Source organism: Geotrypetes seraphini, chromosome 7, assembly GCF_902459505.1.
Source record: "Geotrypetes seraphini chromosome 7, aGeoSer1.1, whole genome shotgun sequence".
Lineage (NCBI taxonomy): Eukaryota > Metazoa > Chordata > Amphibia > Gymnophiona > Dermophiidae > Geotrypetes > Geotrypetes seraphini.
The window spans coordinates 35,317,505-35,333,766 of record NC_047090.1 but is presented as its reverse complement, the minus strand read 5'-3'; the positions used below and the strand labels follow the sequence as shown (position 1 = coordinate 35,333,766).

At 44.3% G+C, this 16,262-nt stretch overlaps 1 long non-coding RNA gene across 1 annotated transcript in view; it reads right to left on the bottom strand.

The window, feature by feature from the left end:
• The window catches only part of LOC117363306, a 43,613-nt gene extending 34,026 nt beyond the window's left edge, over nucleotides 1-9,587 (bottom strand). Inside the window, exon 1 of the long non-coding RNA XR_004540021.1 lies at nucleotides 9,348-9,587. This is a non-coding gene — a long non-coding RNA (uncharacterized LOC117363306). The remainder of the gene's footprint in view (nucleotides 1-9,347) is intronic.
• Between the last annotated feature and the right edge of the window lie 6,675 nt (nucleotides 9,588-16,262).

The window sequence follows — 16,262 nt, the reverse complement described above, 5'->3', positions numbered from 1 at the left end:
TGGAGTCAGATGACCCTAGGCATGCAAGTGAAAGTACCCTTTCTGAGGGGACTTACTGGAAAAAGAAAGCTTTGAACAATTTCCTGGAGGAAAAGCCCATAGTCTGTTATTGAGAAACATGGGGGAAACCACAGCTTGCCCTGGATTGGTAGCATGGAATGTTGCTACTCCTTGGGTTTTGGCCAGGTACTAGTGACCTGGATTGGCCACCGTGAGGATGGGCTACTGGGCTAGATGGACCATTGGTCTGACCCAGTAAAGCTACTCTTATGTTCTTATGAGAATAAGTTGGATATGGTTCAATCAATGATCTGAAACAATGTCAAAACAGAGAATTTCGTTTCTGCAAATTGGCACTTAACGAAATACGATAACACTCTTTTCAGCTACAGTGTCAAAATAATGCTCAGAATATAGGAAGTTGGTTGGTTGGGCTGAGAGTTTTCAGCACCCCCTAGTATGTAATAAAAGTGAGCCAAGTATTGGACAAGCAAGCTACTGTGACATCACTGATGAGACCGGCTCTTATTGGTGGAATGAGGCATTATGATATCACAATTTCAGCTCTGGAATGTTGCTACCAAGGGGTGCTGAAAAATTCTCAGCCGAACCAAGAAGAGTTTGATGTGGATATGGTTCAATTAATGATCTGAAACAATGTGAAAACAGAGAATTTCGTTTCTGCAAATTGGCACTTAACAGAATAAGATAACACTCTTTTCAGCTACAGTGGCAAAATAACACTCAGAATTTAGGAAGCTGATTGGTTGGGGCGAGAACTTTTCAGCACATCCTCGTATATTAAAATGAGGGATTAATGGATCCCTCTTCTATGGCTGTTTGTTTTTTTGGGGTGGGGGATAGAAACAACATGAAATGTTATTGCTTCATAAGTATTAATTTGTTATAGAAGAAGCAGATTTTTAAACTGATGTGCACTCTAGAGCAGGAGTTCTCAACTCAGTCCTTGGGACACACCTAGCCAGTTAAGTTTTAAGATAGGATACCTAAGATGAATATGCACAAGCTAGGCAGTTATCAACTCAACTCCACCATACCTACCATAGACTCAACTAAGGTCTTTTTTTGGGCTCCTACTAAGTTTCTATGCTTGGCTGTCTCTTTCAGGTGTGGTTGCACCGAACTCGCACTGCAGGTCCTCATGGAGCTTCACGTAACTGTTCAAATTTGTTTGCACAATGCCAATTGTGCCCTCAGATCAAGTCCCCTCAAGCTAAATCGCTGGAGAAAAGACCCTTTCTGGTCTGATACTATTTTTTTTTCTCAGGGCGATCACTCTGTGCTTCCCATCAACCTTTTGGTCTGCATGTAGCATTCCTCCTGCCCCACTCCCTTCTCTACTGCTCCAAAAACAAAACAAAGCAAAATAGCTCATATGTTAAAAATCAGACCCTGTGGCCTGCTTTGAAATCTCATATTCCCTTCTAGCTCTGGAAGTTCCAGCCGGAGTTTTCAAACTGGTGATTTGAATTAATAGGAACAGAAGAATAACCATACTGGGTATGATCAATGGTCCATCAGTGGCCAATCTAGACCACAAGTATCTGGCAGAATCCCAAAGAGTAGCAAGATGTATGCAACCAATCCCCGAGAAACAGCAGCTTTCCCCATGTCTAATTTAATAGCAGATTTTTTTTCTCTAGGAACTTGTCCACCTTTTAAAACTCAGACATACTAACTGCTGTTACCACATCCTCTAGCACCAAGTTTCAGAGCTTAATTATTTATAGAATGAAACAATATTTTCTCCTATTTATTTTTAAAGTATTACCATATAACTTCGTGGAGTGTCCCCTCATCTTTGTACTTTTTGAAAGAGTAAATAATTGATTTACTTTTACTCATTCTGTTCCACTCAGGATTTTAAGAACATAAGAACATACAAATAGCCTTACTGGGTCAGACCAATGGTCCATCAAGCCCATTCTCATGGTGGCCAATCCAGGTCACTAATACCTGGCTAAAACCCAAGGAGTAGCAACATTCGATGCTACCGATCTAGGGCAAGCAGTGGTTTCCCATATGTCTCTCAATAACAGACTATAGACTTTTCCTCCAGGAAATTGTCCAAACCTTTCTTAAAACCAGCTACACTATCCGTTCTTACCACAATCTCTGACAAAGCGTTCCAGAGCTTAACTATTCTCTCAGTGGAAAAAAATTTCCTCCTATTGGTTTTAAAATTATTTCCCTGTAACTTCATCGAGTGTCCCCTAGTCTTTGTAATTTTTGACGGAGTGAAAAATCGACCCTCTTGTACCCGTTCTACTCCACTCAGGATTTTGTAGACTTCAATCATATCTCCCCTCAGCCATCTCTTTTCCAAGCTGAAGTCTTTCCTTATACGAGAGGAGTTCCATCCCCTTTATCATTTTGGTTGTTCTTCTTTGAACCTTTCCTAGCGCCACTAAATCTTTCTTGAGATAAGGAGACCAAAATCGAATTCAATACTGTACAAGGAGGTGCTGAAAAGTTCTCAGCCCAACCAAACTGGCACTTAATGAAATAAGATAACACACTTTTCCATTACAATGACAACATAATGCTCAGAATATAGGAAGTTGGTTGGTTGGGCTGAGAACTTTTCAGCACCCCTCATATGTACTAAAAGTGGGCCAGGTATAGGACAATCAACCCATTGTGACATCACTGATAAGGTTGGCTCTTATTGGTGGAATGAGGCATTATGACATCACAGTCTCAGCTCTGGTTACCAGAGACTGAAAGTCTTCACACTATGAGGGGGTGCTGAAAAGTTCTCTGTCCAATCAAGAAGAGAATGAGGTGGAACTTTTCAGCACCTCCTCCAATCATATCGAGGAAAGACAGAGTGGAAAAGAGGAAGAAGAATACCTGAGTGTTGGAACGAAAGTCATCATGTTAAAGCACGCCTTCCAATAGGGCAGGATTAATTCATCGAGGGCCCCTAGGCACACAAGTACACTGGGCCCCCTGCCCCGCCCCACTCCACCACGCACCCAGGCGGAAACAGGAAGCGGCGTCAGAAGGAAGCTTTGGGCAAGCAGCACCGCTTGCACAATTACAGTTCCCGTTGCCTTTCTTACCCGCGTTGCTTGCTTGTTTTACTTTCTGTCGATGGGGGGGGGGGGGCCGCATTGCCAATCATGGGGGCCCACATTGCCGATCGATGCTGGAGGAGCCCATCGCCGTTTGGAAAAAACAATGTTGATGCCCTCCTTCATCGGACCCCCCTGACCATTTCAGGCCCTAGGCACATGCCTACTTGGCCTATTGGTTTATCCTGACCTGCCTTCCAGGCACCCTACCCCAGAGCCTTTTCTTTGGTTAAGGCATAGTGTAGAAAATAACATGATAATACTTCCCCTTCTCTTCAGTTGGTTATTGCTTTAACAATCTCACTGTTCTTTTACACTGGAGAGTTCATTTGAGATACAGGCTGAAATCAGACTGAGTATACAGTATTTTCATTTCACAAGCAAATATGTTGGGTCTTATTTTATCAGACAGATGGAAGTGCTGTCGTGCCCAGCCATTGCTTTAAGGGATAAACATGCTTTCTCAAATGCCTCACTGATCAAAGCATCGTCTCTACTCTTTTTTTTTAATTAAATAAAAGGTTTAAAGACCTTTCCTGCTAAAGCAGATGGTTTTCCCTCTGTAAAACTTATTGCCACTTACAATATTTTCCTGTTTTAATGGTGTTCCTCTGTAGCATATCAGTCTCGCCCATCAACATACATAAGAACATAAGTAGTGCCTCTGCCGGGTCAGACCAGAGGTCCATCCCGCCCAGCAGTCCGCCCCCGCGGCGGCCCAACAGGTCATGACCTGCCTTAATCACCAGAAGGGGCCCCCTTGCCCCCTAGGTTTCTCATCGAAGTCCTATCTTCCCATCAATGTCCTAACCCTCCGGCCTTGCACCTGCACGACCTGGTGAGCTGTCTATACTTATGCAACACCCCAGCACCTCCCTCAGTACCCCACGAACCCCTTTTCCCTCAGGAATCTGTCCAATCCCTGTTTGAATCCCTGTACTGTACTCTGCCGGATCACTTCCTCCGGGAGCGCATTCCATTTGTCCACGACCCTTTGGGTGAAGAAAAACTTCCTTGCATTTGATTTGAACCTATCTCCCTTCAGTTTCTCTGAGTGCCCCCTTGTACCTGTCGTCCCTTTTAGTCTGAAGAACCTGTCCCTGTCCACCCTCTCTATGCCCCTAAGTATTTTGAAGGTCTCTATCATATCCCCCCTGAGCCTCCTTTTTTCCAGAGAGAAGAGCCCCAGTTTATCCAGCCTCTCAGCATATGGGAAGTTTTCCAGCCCTCTTACCAGTTTCGTTGCCCTCCTTTGAACTCTCTCAAGAACTGCCATGTCCTTCTTGAGGTGCGGCGACCAATATTGAACGCAATATTGAATCAACCATTATCATTGGTTCAACTGAATGTTTTAATTATGAATAAGAATCCCGAGCAATTGTATAGTGGCATTGCAAATAGACGGTAATTTTGAAAGCGAACTTTAAGAGCACAGCACTGCTAGAATTTCCCCTGAACGCTAGATCTTGAATGGATCACTATCTTTCAAACATAATAATATGTAAGGGAGCAAACTTAATGTTTCCACCAATGTTGCATTTGATAATAATAAATTTGCACTAAGGGATAAACCGGGAAGGTAATTATTATCAAACGGCAAGCCTCAAAACCAGAAAACAGGCTCAAAATAGACCACTATTGGGATCAGAAGCCCAGCTCATGTCACTGGCTTGCTCTTAACAGTCAGAAAAATACAGAATAGGAGAAAAAGACTTCTACAAAAACTCTATCATTCCAAATCAGAATCCCTTATGCAAGTATAGAGAAACCAAACCATTGTGACATCACCGATGAGGATGGCACTTAGGCATTGGTGAAATGAGGCATTATGACATCACTATACGAAAGGCCACTGAAAAGTTCTCAGTAAAGAATGACATGGAAACAAATTTTTCCCCGTCCCCGCAGGAACTCATTTTCCCGTCCCGTCCCAGTGAGTTCTTTTCCTGTCTCTGCACCATTCCTGCAAGCTCTGTCCTCATCTGCATAAGCCTCAAACACTTTAAAATTATAAGTAGCAACATTCTAGAGCTCAGATTATGATGTCATAATGAATCATTCCACCAATGCCTAAGCTCTGTCCTCATCTGCACAAGCCTCAAACGCTTTCAAATCATAAGTAGCAACATTCTAGAGCTCAGATTGTGATGCCATAATGCCTCATTCCACCAATGCCTAAGCTCCATCCTCATCTGCACAAGCCTCAAACACTTTAAAATCATGAGTGTTCAAGGCTTGTGTGGTTAAGGCAGAGTTACAGGAATGGGATAGGGGCAGGGACAGTGACAAAACTTAAGGGGACGGGAACATTGAGTTCCTGTGGGATGGGGGAAAAATTGTCCCCACGTCATTCTCTAGTTCTCAGCCCAGCCAAAAAGAGAATGATGTGGAGCCATGAAACTTACAAGTTATTCAACACTTTTCTTGACACTTTTCATGTCAATGAGGTAAATGTATCTAGTAAATGAACAAAAGTATAGGGAATAATACGAGTGATATAAGGAAGCATTATTATCTAATCTTGTAATAGATAATAATGTTTGCTAATGATGAGTTGCACTAAGGGATAAACCGGGAAAGTAGTTATGATCAAATGGCAAGCCTCAAAACCAGGAAACAGGCTTCAAAATAGACCACCATTGGGATCAGAAGCCCAGCTTATATCACTGGCTTGCTCTTCACAGTAGGGAAAAACAGAACAGTACCAAAAAAAACCCTTCTTTGAAAGGATAGGCGAAAAAGACTGTTCTACAAAAACCCAGACCCTCTCATTTCAAATCAGAATCCCTTATGAAAATCATTTGCAGTACAAGAAAATGTCAATTCTAAGATATTTAACTTAGTTTGGGGTCCATTGACGTCTTTTGTACAATTGTTATAGTTATTTTATCCTTCTTTTTGTTGGTATAAGTCAAACACATTCGGAGGAGGAGGGAGGGGAGGGATATATCTTTAGTGTGATTCCTCGATGTAATTGTGGGGTGGGGGAAGCACAGCTAATGTTTGAATTTAAGTGCTTATTTGTTATTGTTACTGATATGAATATTGTGCTGCACTTTTTGTTAGTAATGGAAAATCAATAAAGACATAAAAAAAAAAAAAAAGGAAAATGTCGTCAATATAAATCTCTTGGGCAAAGTAAGCACTTATCTTAAAGTCATGATTTTCAGTCCAGCTGATGAACCTTTACAGCCAATCCAAAGTAACTTATATTCGGCAGTCCATATATCCAGGCAGAAAGAAAAAACAATCGTAACAAAGGCCCTTTTTTTTGCGACTTCCTGCTGCTTCAGGAGAAATATGATCTGTTGTGACTGCCGTGTCCTTATCTTTCAAGCCATTAGGGTTTTTCAGGGTCATGCACAAGGGGGGGTCTGGTTACTTAAGGAGATGCCTTAGTGTAGGGGTTTTCAACCCCATCCTCAGGATACACCAGGCCAGTCTGAGTTTCAAGATATTCAAAGCAAATATGTGTGAGATAAATTTGCATGTACTACCTCCATTGTATGCAGATCAATCTCATGCATATTCATGGTGGATATCCTGAAAATCTGACTGTCCTCTAGCCCCCCCTCCATTCACCTTCTGATTCATGCCTTGATCATTTCGCACGACTATTGCAACTCACTATATCATGGCATCACACAAAAAGAAACCCGTAGACTACAACTAATTCAAAATACCGCCATTAATCTCATACACAAAGCAAAGAAATATGACCATGTCACGCCTCTACTCCATGAAGCACTTTGGTTACCGGTATCTCATCGAACGACATACAAGATACTATTACTTGCCTTCAAACATAGAAACATAGAAATCGATGGCAGATAAGGGCCACGGCCCATCCAGTCTGCCCACCCTAATGACCCTCACCCATTCCCCAGCCTTTTTAGATCAATATCTTATCCACTAACCAAAATTTGCTGACTATTCCCCCAATTAAGGAGCTCTGCTATATATCTGATAGATGTTGGCATTGTCATCTTGAAGTAGGGACTTTAGATCATTTATTGTTCTATTGTCCATTTATTATGGATTTTTGGAAATCAATTTGGGGCCAAATTAATAGTTTATTAGAAAATCATGTGGCATTATCATATGGTACAGTATTATTTGGCATGTCTATGAGAGTTAAGAGCCAAATATCTTCCAAAAATAATAAACTCTTACTTATTTTAACAGGAGTCACCATATAACAAATAACATATAATTGGAAAAATTGGAATAGATTAAAGTACAGTTTTTGGTAGAATTCAGTGTGTCATATTTATAAAATGGAAAGAACATTAGCTATTCAGAAAGGGAATTTTAATAAATTTCAAGATGTGTGAGGGCCATTAACAAATTATTGCAATGAATAGGTATTATTTTCCCTGATTTGTACAAATGAAAGAATGGGGTGGGGGGAGGGAGGTGGTATTGAAGGGATGGGAGGGAAAGGGATAATTCTATGTAATATGAAGAATTGTAGAATTTCAAGTGATGTATTTAAGTCAAAATGGTGTTACTTTAATTGATGCAGTTGATGTAAGTTATAAAAATGAATAAAGAAAAAAAGGAGCTCTATTATACTTGCAATACCATATTCTCTGCCACAGCACCTACACTCTGGAATGCACTCCCGTCTGACATTCGATTTGAAGAATCTCTTGATAAATTTAAGACCAAACTCAAAACATTTCTATTCCGGGATGCCTATCAAATATGAGATAGAATCTTTTCTCCCGACAGCTCTACCTATGACCAATGACGAAAGAAAATCGCTTTTAAGAAGCGACTCCCCCTCCCTCTTTCTTAACCTCCCCTTCTTATCCTCCTTTTACTAAGCCGCGTTAGGGCTTTTAACACACGAAATAGCGCGTGCTAAATTGCTGCCCACGCTAGACCTTGACGCCAGCATTGAACTGGCGTTAGTTCTAGCTGCGTGCGCTAAAAACGCTAACGCGGCTTAGTAAAAGGAGTCCTTAGCCTATCCCCAGTACCTCTCGTACCAAGTCTGTTTATGTCTTTGTCAGTCACTTATGTTATTTTTAGTAAATGACCCCTTTTCTTTTAAAATGCACCTTTATTTTTAATATTTTACTATTTTAGTATTGCAAACCAGATATCTGATGATGGTCAGTATATCAAACACAGAATAAACTTGAGATTGAGGACTGGGTTGTGAGCTCCTGCTTTAAGAGTGATATGACCAACTCAAATCATATTAAGATCAGTTAGGAAAGTTAATTTTTAATGAGCCCCAATTTGTAACTAGAATGCTCATCCCTCATAATATCCCTCGGTCTCTTCGGCCGACTTCTCAAAACCATCCCCTCCCTGAAAATTGTAGGCACGATATGTTTTCGGTAATGGCTCCTCAACTGTGGAACTCATTACTTCAATATATTAGAGAAGAAAAGGATCTTACTTCCTTTAAAAAATCTTTAAAAACCTATCTTTTTAAAGACGCATTCAACATTTAAATTTTAGACATACGACCGACATATGCTTTAGGTTTTTAACTTTTTACCCTCCCTTTCGTCTTTCCCCTTTTTGTTTATTCTCTCTAACAAAGAATTGTAACTTTTCCCCCCTATCTTCCTTGACTCATGTTTGTTTTAAACTTGTAAGTCTGATGTTATTTTGTTGGTTTTCACAACTATGTTTTTTAGAAAGTTGTACATCGCTTAGCAAATTGAATAAGCGATTCATCAAATATCAATAAAAACTTGAATAAAAACTTGAAAACTTGAAACTTGTCAGCAGTGCCAGGTCTACAGGGGTGGCTAAGTCTGCTAATGAGCAGGCAACAACCTGGACAAATGCTAGTCTAAGACAATGAAACCTGTCACCTGATTCTTTGTGTTTCGAGACCTATTGCTTAAAGTTTTAGAAACACCTGAAATCCTATCTGTTTGCTGAAGCCTTTTGTGTAAGTTCTTTTATGGGATTGGTTGTTTGGTTTTTTGTTTTTTTTTGTATTAATGGGTTTGTGTTTTTTTATTTATATTTATTTTGAATGTTTTCTATGTGAGCTCTCTTGAACAAATGTGTTTGCTAGGTGGATTATCCTATCCTATATAATAAAACGCTAGCTGCGCATGCGCACTCAGACCTGCGTGATCTGTAATCCCTGATCTGTAGGTCCGTGGCCAGAGTGCGTATGCGGCGGCCAGATCGGGAAAGCACAGCACAGCAGGCTACTACCCCCTCCCGCCCTCACTCACTGCCAAAACCACCACCTCCTCCTTCTCACCGGCTCACCCGCGTTTAAATGGAGAGAAAAGAGCTGCACCGCTGTTTTCCTTCTGATTTGGTTTCCTTGCTGACTCGGACTGCTGCTGCTTCACGTGTTGCTGTCCTGCCCTTTTTCCATCTGTTCTCCGCAACTGCCACATGTGCCATAAACTGCCACAGGCTCCACCACTGTACGCATCGCAGAAGCAGCATTGAGAGAAAAGCGCTGCACCGCGCTACCGCTGGCTTCGGCGTCTTCTGTCCACTGCAGCCAACCCTAGCGGAAACAGGAAGTAGTCAGAGAGGGCAGGCCGCAGTGGACAGAAGACGCTGAAGCCAGCGGTAGCGCGGTGCAGCGCTTTTCTCTCAATGCTGCTTCTGCGATGCGTACAGTGGTGGAGCCTGTGGCAGTTTATGGCACGTGTGGCAGTTCCGGAGAACAGATGGAAAAAGGGCTGGACAGTGATAGTGACAGCAACACGTGAAGAAGCAGCAGTCCGAGTCAGCAAGGAAACCAAATCAGAAGGAAAACAAAGACCGTGCTGAGGGGGCCACTTCAGAAAACAAACAAAAACAGCATGACTGAGAAGGACAAAGCTGAGAAGAACGTTGAGAAGCTAACAGGAGAGGAAGCTACGAATGAGACAGAGAGGAAGGAGCCCTGTGCAGATGTTTCTGCCCTTCCGGGAAGAAGATCACAGTTTGGGTAGTGTAAAGTAAGAGGTGCCGACTGAATATACACAGAATGACACACACATTGATGCTAAGATGGAAAAGTTAGGCAGTGACAGAGAGAGAGACAGATAGAAAGAAAGACAGAAAGCTGCCAAGGAGAGAGAAAAAGAAAGAAAGACAGACAGACAGACAGACAGTGGCCAAGGAGAGTGAGAGAGAGAGACAGAAAGAAAAACAGACAGACAGTGGCCAAGGAGAGATAGAGAAAGAAAGACAGAAGGCGACCAACAATAGAGACAGAAAGAAAGACAGTGGCCAAGGAGAGAGAGAGACAGAAAGAAAAAAAGACAGACAGACAGGCAGTGGCCAAGGAGAGAGAGAGAAAGAAAGAAAGACAGACAGCAGCCAAGGAGAGAGACAGAAAGAAAGACAGACAGACAGACAGACAGACACATCTATTCTAGCACCCGTTAATGTAACGGGCTTAAAAACTAGTATAAAATAAATAAATAGGCTTGCCCCATGGACAGATGACGTTCTGTACCTGCAGACTGTTTGGGCTCCTTTTACTAAGCTGCGTTAGGACATTAACGCACGGAATAGCGCACGCTAAATTGCCACGCACTCTAGACGCTACCACCAGCATTGAGCTGGCGTTAGTGCTAGCTACGTAGCGCGGGTTTCGCGTGCGCTCAAAACGCTAACGCAGCTTAGTAAAAGGAGCCCTACATGTATAACTTTACTAAGGGCTTTGCGTGAGACTTTTCTGTTTCCATGCAATAATTTTCTCGCTCTCATCCACCTCTTCCCCTAGATTACTGCAACTTGCTTCTCACAGGCCTTCCGCTACCTTGGTAAAATTTGAAAATGATCGCAATCGTCTACTGATCAAAACCAACCCCCTCTTTTACTAACGCATAGCTCGGGTTTTAGCGCCGGCAACTGCTCCGACGCCCATAGAATTCCTAAAACCCAGAGCGTTAGGCTTTGTTAAGTTTTTGACTAAAATCGTCGGTTTGGGTCTCTTTTTACAGCTCATTTGCAAATGCAGCTTGCTCAACCCGAGGTTCATGTATATATACATAACAAGGTTGACATAGGCTCAAAAGCGGAGGCAAATTCAAATTTGCTTTTTATGCATTGCCTACATAATGGGTAAATAAGGAAACCCATTCTGCAAAGTCATAAAATGGTATCATTGACATTCTCACCAAATCACTCGTTTCCTAGTATTGCACATGATAAAAATTCAATTTATGGAAAATTATTTATTTTCTGAGTGTATTATAAAGGCAGATGACTGCACCTGAATGTTTGTCAAGTGACTCATTAGTACAGTCAAGCATAATCATTCTTAATGGTTTTTGCAAGCTTGTATTCCCATTAGAAGCTACAGGTATACAGTACATTCAATAAAGTAATATAGGAACTTGAATCCACTAGCTCTTCATATAGAATGAATGGGGAAGCTGATTTAGAATCAGCCTTTGTGATGCATCCTGGTTAGTACTGTATTAACAAGAATGAGTTTATATATTTACAATTTTCTTATACCCCACCTAGCTACAAATCTAGTTAGTTTACAAGGCCACCTACATAATAAACTACCGTATTTTCGCGGATATAACGCGCGCGTTATACGCGTTTTTACGTACCGCGCATACCCCTCGCGCGTTATATACCTGAGCGCGGTATACAAAATTTTTTTTACATATTTCACATCCCGCCCGACGCCCGATTCATCATCCGGAAGGACGCTCGCACCCCCACCGCTCGCACCCCCACCCCGAAGGACCGCCGACTCCCCGACAATATCGGGCCAGGAGGGAGCCCAAACCCTCCTGGCCACGGCGACCCCCTACCCCCACCTCGCACTACATTACGGGCAGGAGGGATCCTAGGCCCTCCTGCCCTCGACGCAAACCCCCCTCCCCCCAACGACCGCCCCCCCCAAGAACCTCCGACCGCCCCCCCAGCCGACCCGCGATCCCCCTAGCGACCCCCACGACCCCCCCACCCCCCTTCCCCGTACCTTTGGTAGTTGGCCGGACAGACGGGAGCCAAACCCGCCTGTCCGGCAGGCAGCCAACGAAGGAATGAGGCCGGATTGGCCCATCCATCCTAAAGCTCCGCCTACTGGTGGGGCCTAAGGCGCGTGGGCCAATCAGAATAGGCCCTGGAGCCTTAGGTCCCACCTGGGGGCGCGGCCTGAGGCACAACCATGTGCTTCAGGCCACGCCCCCAGGTGGGACCTAAGGCTCCAGGGCCTATTCTGATTGGCCCACGCGCCTTAGGCCCCACCAGTAGGCGGAGCTTTAGGATGGATGGGCCAATCCGGCCTCATTCCTTCGTTGGCTGCCTGCCGGACAGGTGGGTTTGGCTCCCGTCTGTCCAGCCAACTACCAAAGGTACGGGGAAGGGGGGTGGGGGGGTCGTGGGGGTCGCTAGGGGGATCGCGGGTCGGCTGGGGGGCGGTCGGAGGTTCTTGGGGGGGGGGGGGGTTTGCGTCGAGGGCAGGAGGGCCTGGGATCCCTCCTGCCCGTAATGTAGTGCGGGGTGGGGTTAGGGGGTCGCCGTGGCCAGGAGGATTTGGGCTCCCTCCTGGCCCGATATTGTCGGGGAGTCGGCGGTCCTTCGGGGTGGGGGTGCGAGTGGTCCTGCCGAGGGGGGAGAAGAATCGGACGTCGAGGGGGGGCATCAGGCTTTCAGGATGGGGACAGACCTTCAAGGGGGGACAGGACTTCAAGGGGGACAGGCAGACCTTCAAGGGGGACAGGCAGACCTTCAAGGGGGGACAGGACTTCAAGGGGGGACAGGACTTCAAGGGGGACAGGCAGACCGAAGGGAGTGAAAAAGCTAGAAAATAAACCCACTAGCGTGTCAATGTGTTGAGAGGAAGAGGTAGTCTGGGAAATTCTGCTGAGAAAACTCCGGGTCCATTTCCACCCCCCAGTTACCCTAGTCCACTCCACTCAACTGGTTCACATACTGAGTTGATCTTTGGGTGTTGTTCCTGGGATCTCTTTCAGTGGTTTGTCAGTATCTCCTTGTGGTGCAAGGAAGGAAACTTTGTTAACCTTAGCATTGACCTTCAGAATATATTTGTAACAGCGCTGCTTGTGTGGCATTACCGTAGGCTATGTAGTGATGGAAAGAAAAAAACAGACCTTTGCACATTTTTGCACTAGGTACGGTATATGGTATAGGTACCGTATATAGGTATAGGTATTCCTGCACAGCTAAGTCCTTGTGAAGTTACGGTACCTTGTTCTTTCTGTATTTGACATCTAGCAAGGTCTCTGTTTGGAAGGAATGATTTAAGTTATGGTAAAAGCAGATAGCGTTGCTGGTTTTAAAAAGGTTTGGACAAATTCCTGGAGGAAAAGTCCATAGTCTGTTATTAAGACATGGAGGAAGCGTCTGCTTGCCCTGGATCGGTAGCATGGAATGTTGTTATTCTTTGGGTTTTGACCAGGTATTTAGTAACCTGGATTGGCTACCATGAGAATGGGCTACAGGGCATGATGGACCATTGGACTGACCCAGTTAGGCTATTCTTATGTTCTCATCTGTAGGGGCCTTTGTTTTCACTTCTTATTTTAATGTATTTTTTTCTGGAAACTTATCAGTGTTTTTTATAATGGGAACAAAAATGGAAGAGAATTACCGTAATGTGTGTGGAATGGGGGGGGGGGTTGTTTAACTACCATAATTTCTTCAGCTAAATACCGGTAATTCAATCCACCTCAACCAGACATAGGAGAACTCACGCACCATTCACACACCCTCCAACCAAACACGTGAAAAGAAAAAAACTGTTCATTCTTATAAACAACCTTATAACTTTTAATCTAGAGTTAGTGAGTATGAATTCAGGAACAAGAACAGAAACATGTTAATTCTTATAAACTATAACATTAACCGGTAGATCAAACGAAGTATGGAGGACAAAATAATCTAAATACAGTTACCGTAATTACGGTAAAGTTGTAAATAAACAAAGTTTACAGGTTTATTCAGTCATCATCATCACAGTCATCTGAATCCTTGAATCCATCAAAATCCGAATTGTCATCATCGTCATTAAATAAACTGAGCACGGCCTGCAGACGATCCTCGTTTATTTCCGAAGTGATATCGTCATCATCGTCATCATCATCATCATCGTTGATATCCGTGTTGTTGCCTCCTTCCGCTGCACTGGTAGTAGCCGTAGTTTCATTGGTTTCATAAACAATGCCCGCTTTTCTAAATCCGTTTCGAATGGTATCTGGTGTTATTTTGTCCCATGCTGAAGCCACCCACTTGCAGACTTCTGTGAAAGTTGCCCGCTTCTGCCGCCCCGCGGGTGTGTACTCGTGCGTGCCGCTCTGCATCCACTCCTCCCACTCCTTTCTAATAAAAGTCTTGAATGGATGATTCACTGCGATGTCAAGTGGTTGCAGCTTACACGTCAGGCCTCCAGGTATCACAGCGATGTGGGCACGAATAGAATTAATGTAGGCCTGAACATTTGTTTCTTTGTGGGCAGCCATGGCATCAAAAATTAACAAGGATTTTTTTGCAAAGAATCCACCCGGTCTTGCCCTAAAGCATTTATCTACCCACAATCTCATTACGTCGCAGTCCCTCCATCCCTTCTTGTTGCAGTGCACAACCACACTGGTGGGCAGCTTTTCACGGGGCATAGTGACCCTTTTGAAAATGAGCATGGGCTTTAACTTAACCCCGCTAGCTGAGCAACCAAGAACGACTGTAAAACACGTTCTTTCATGCCCAGTTGTGGTGATGGCAACAGATTTAGTACCTGTGGGGGCTATGGTTCTTGTTGCTGGAATGTCGAATGCCATTGGAATTTCATCCATGTTGATGACGTCCTTTGCAGTGATGCCAAGTTCAGATATTTCTTTGGCGACAAAGTCACGGAAATCAATCAATTTTTGCTGCCGGTCATCTGGAAGTCGCTGGCCAACAGTTGTTCTCATTCTAACTGATAGTCCGTTCCTTTTCATAAAGTTTGAGATCCATGTGAAGCCAGCTTTGAAGTCGGGTATTCCTCTTCCATTGGCAAGTAGTTTTGCCTTCATCTGAATCGCAACAGTAGAGATTGATTGATTTTGCTCCCTTCTCGCCAGAATCCACTGCTTCAAGTCATCCTCCAGCTGAGGCCATTTTGGTTTGGCCCCACGACGTGCCCGTTTGCGCGGATTGCATTTCTCCAGTTCCTTCTTATCTTTTCTCCATTCACGCACCGATGTTTCTCCAACATCGAACTCTCTCGCTGCGGCCCGGTTGCCTATTTCCTCAGCTTTCGCAACGACTTTAAGCTTAAAGTCCGCTGTATATGACTTTCGTCTCATTCCTGCCATTATGGCGGTACATTTACCGGTAAATTTAATTGATAAACTCTACTACAGGGTAGATAAATGCAGAATACCAATCTGAAGTGATCAAATTAAAATGTGGGCTCTACATGCAACATTAATCTTTTATAGGCTTACCCAAAGGCTGAGATGCTGTTGTATAGTCAAAATAGTATTCACTGGGCAAATTACAAGGCCAGATAGAGGGGGCCACAGCCACGTGGTGAAAAGCACACCACCAGAAAAACAGACTTGGTGAAAACTAAGCGGCAAGCATGCTCAGACCATTGCGCATGCTTACAGAGCTGGGAGCAGGGCAGGGCGGGCGAAAGGAGAGTCGGGACAGCGCACGGAGAGGCGGGGCAGTGCACGGAAAGTCAGGGAGGGTGAACGGAGAGTCGGGACAGCGCACGGAGAGGCGGGGCAGTGCACGGAAAGTCAGGGAGGGTGAACGGAGAGTCGGGACAGCGCACGGAGAGGCGGGGCAGTGCACGGAAAGTCAGGGCAGGTGAATGGAGAGTCGGGACAGCGCACGGAGAGGCGGGGCAGTGCACGGAAAGTCAGGGCAGGTGAACGGAGAGTCGGGACAGCGCACGGAGAGGCGGGGCAGTGCACCGAAAGTCAGGGCGGGTGAACGGTGAGTCGGGGCAACCAGAGGAGAGTCGGGGAGGGCGAAAGGAGAGTCGGGGTGGCCAGAGGAGAGTCAGGCAGCATGCGCGGTATACCCATGAGCGCTGTATACAAAAGTTTCCGTACATACAAGTGTGGTTTCTGCGTGCTATACCCGTGTGCGCGTTTTACACGGGTGCGCGTTATATCCGCGAAAATACGGTAATCTTACAACTATTAACAAAACAGCTTACAAAGTAAAATACATCATTATGGAACTAAAATATATAATTAT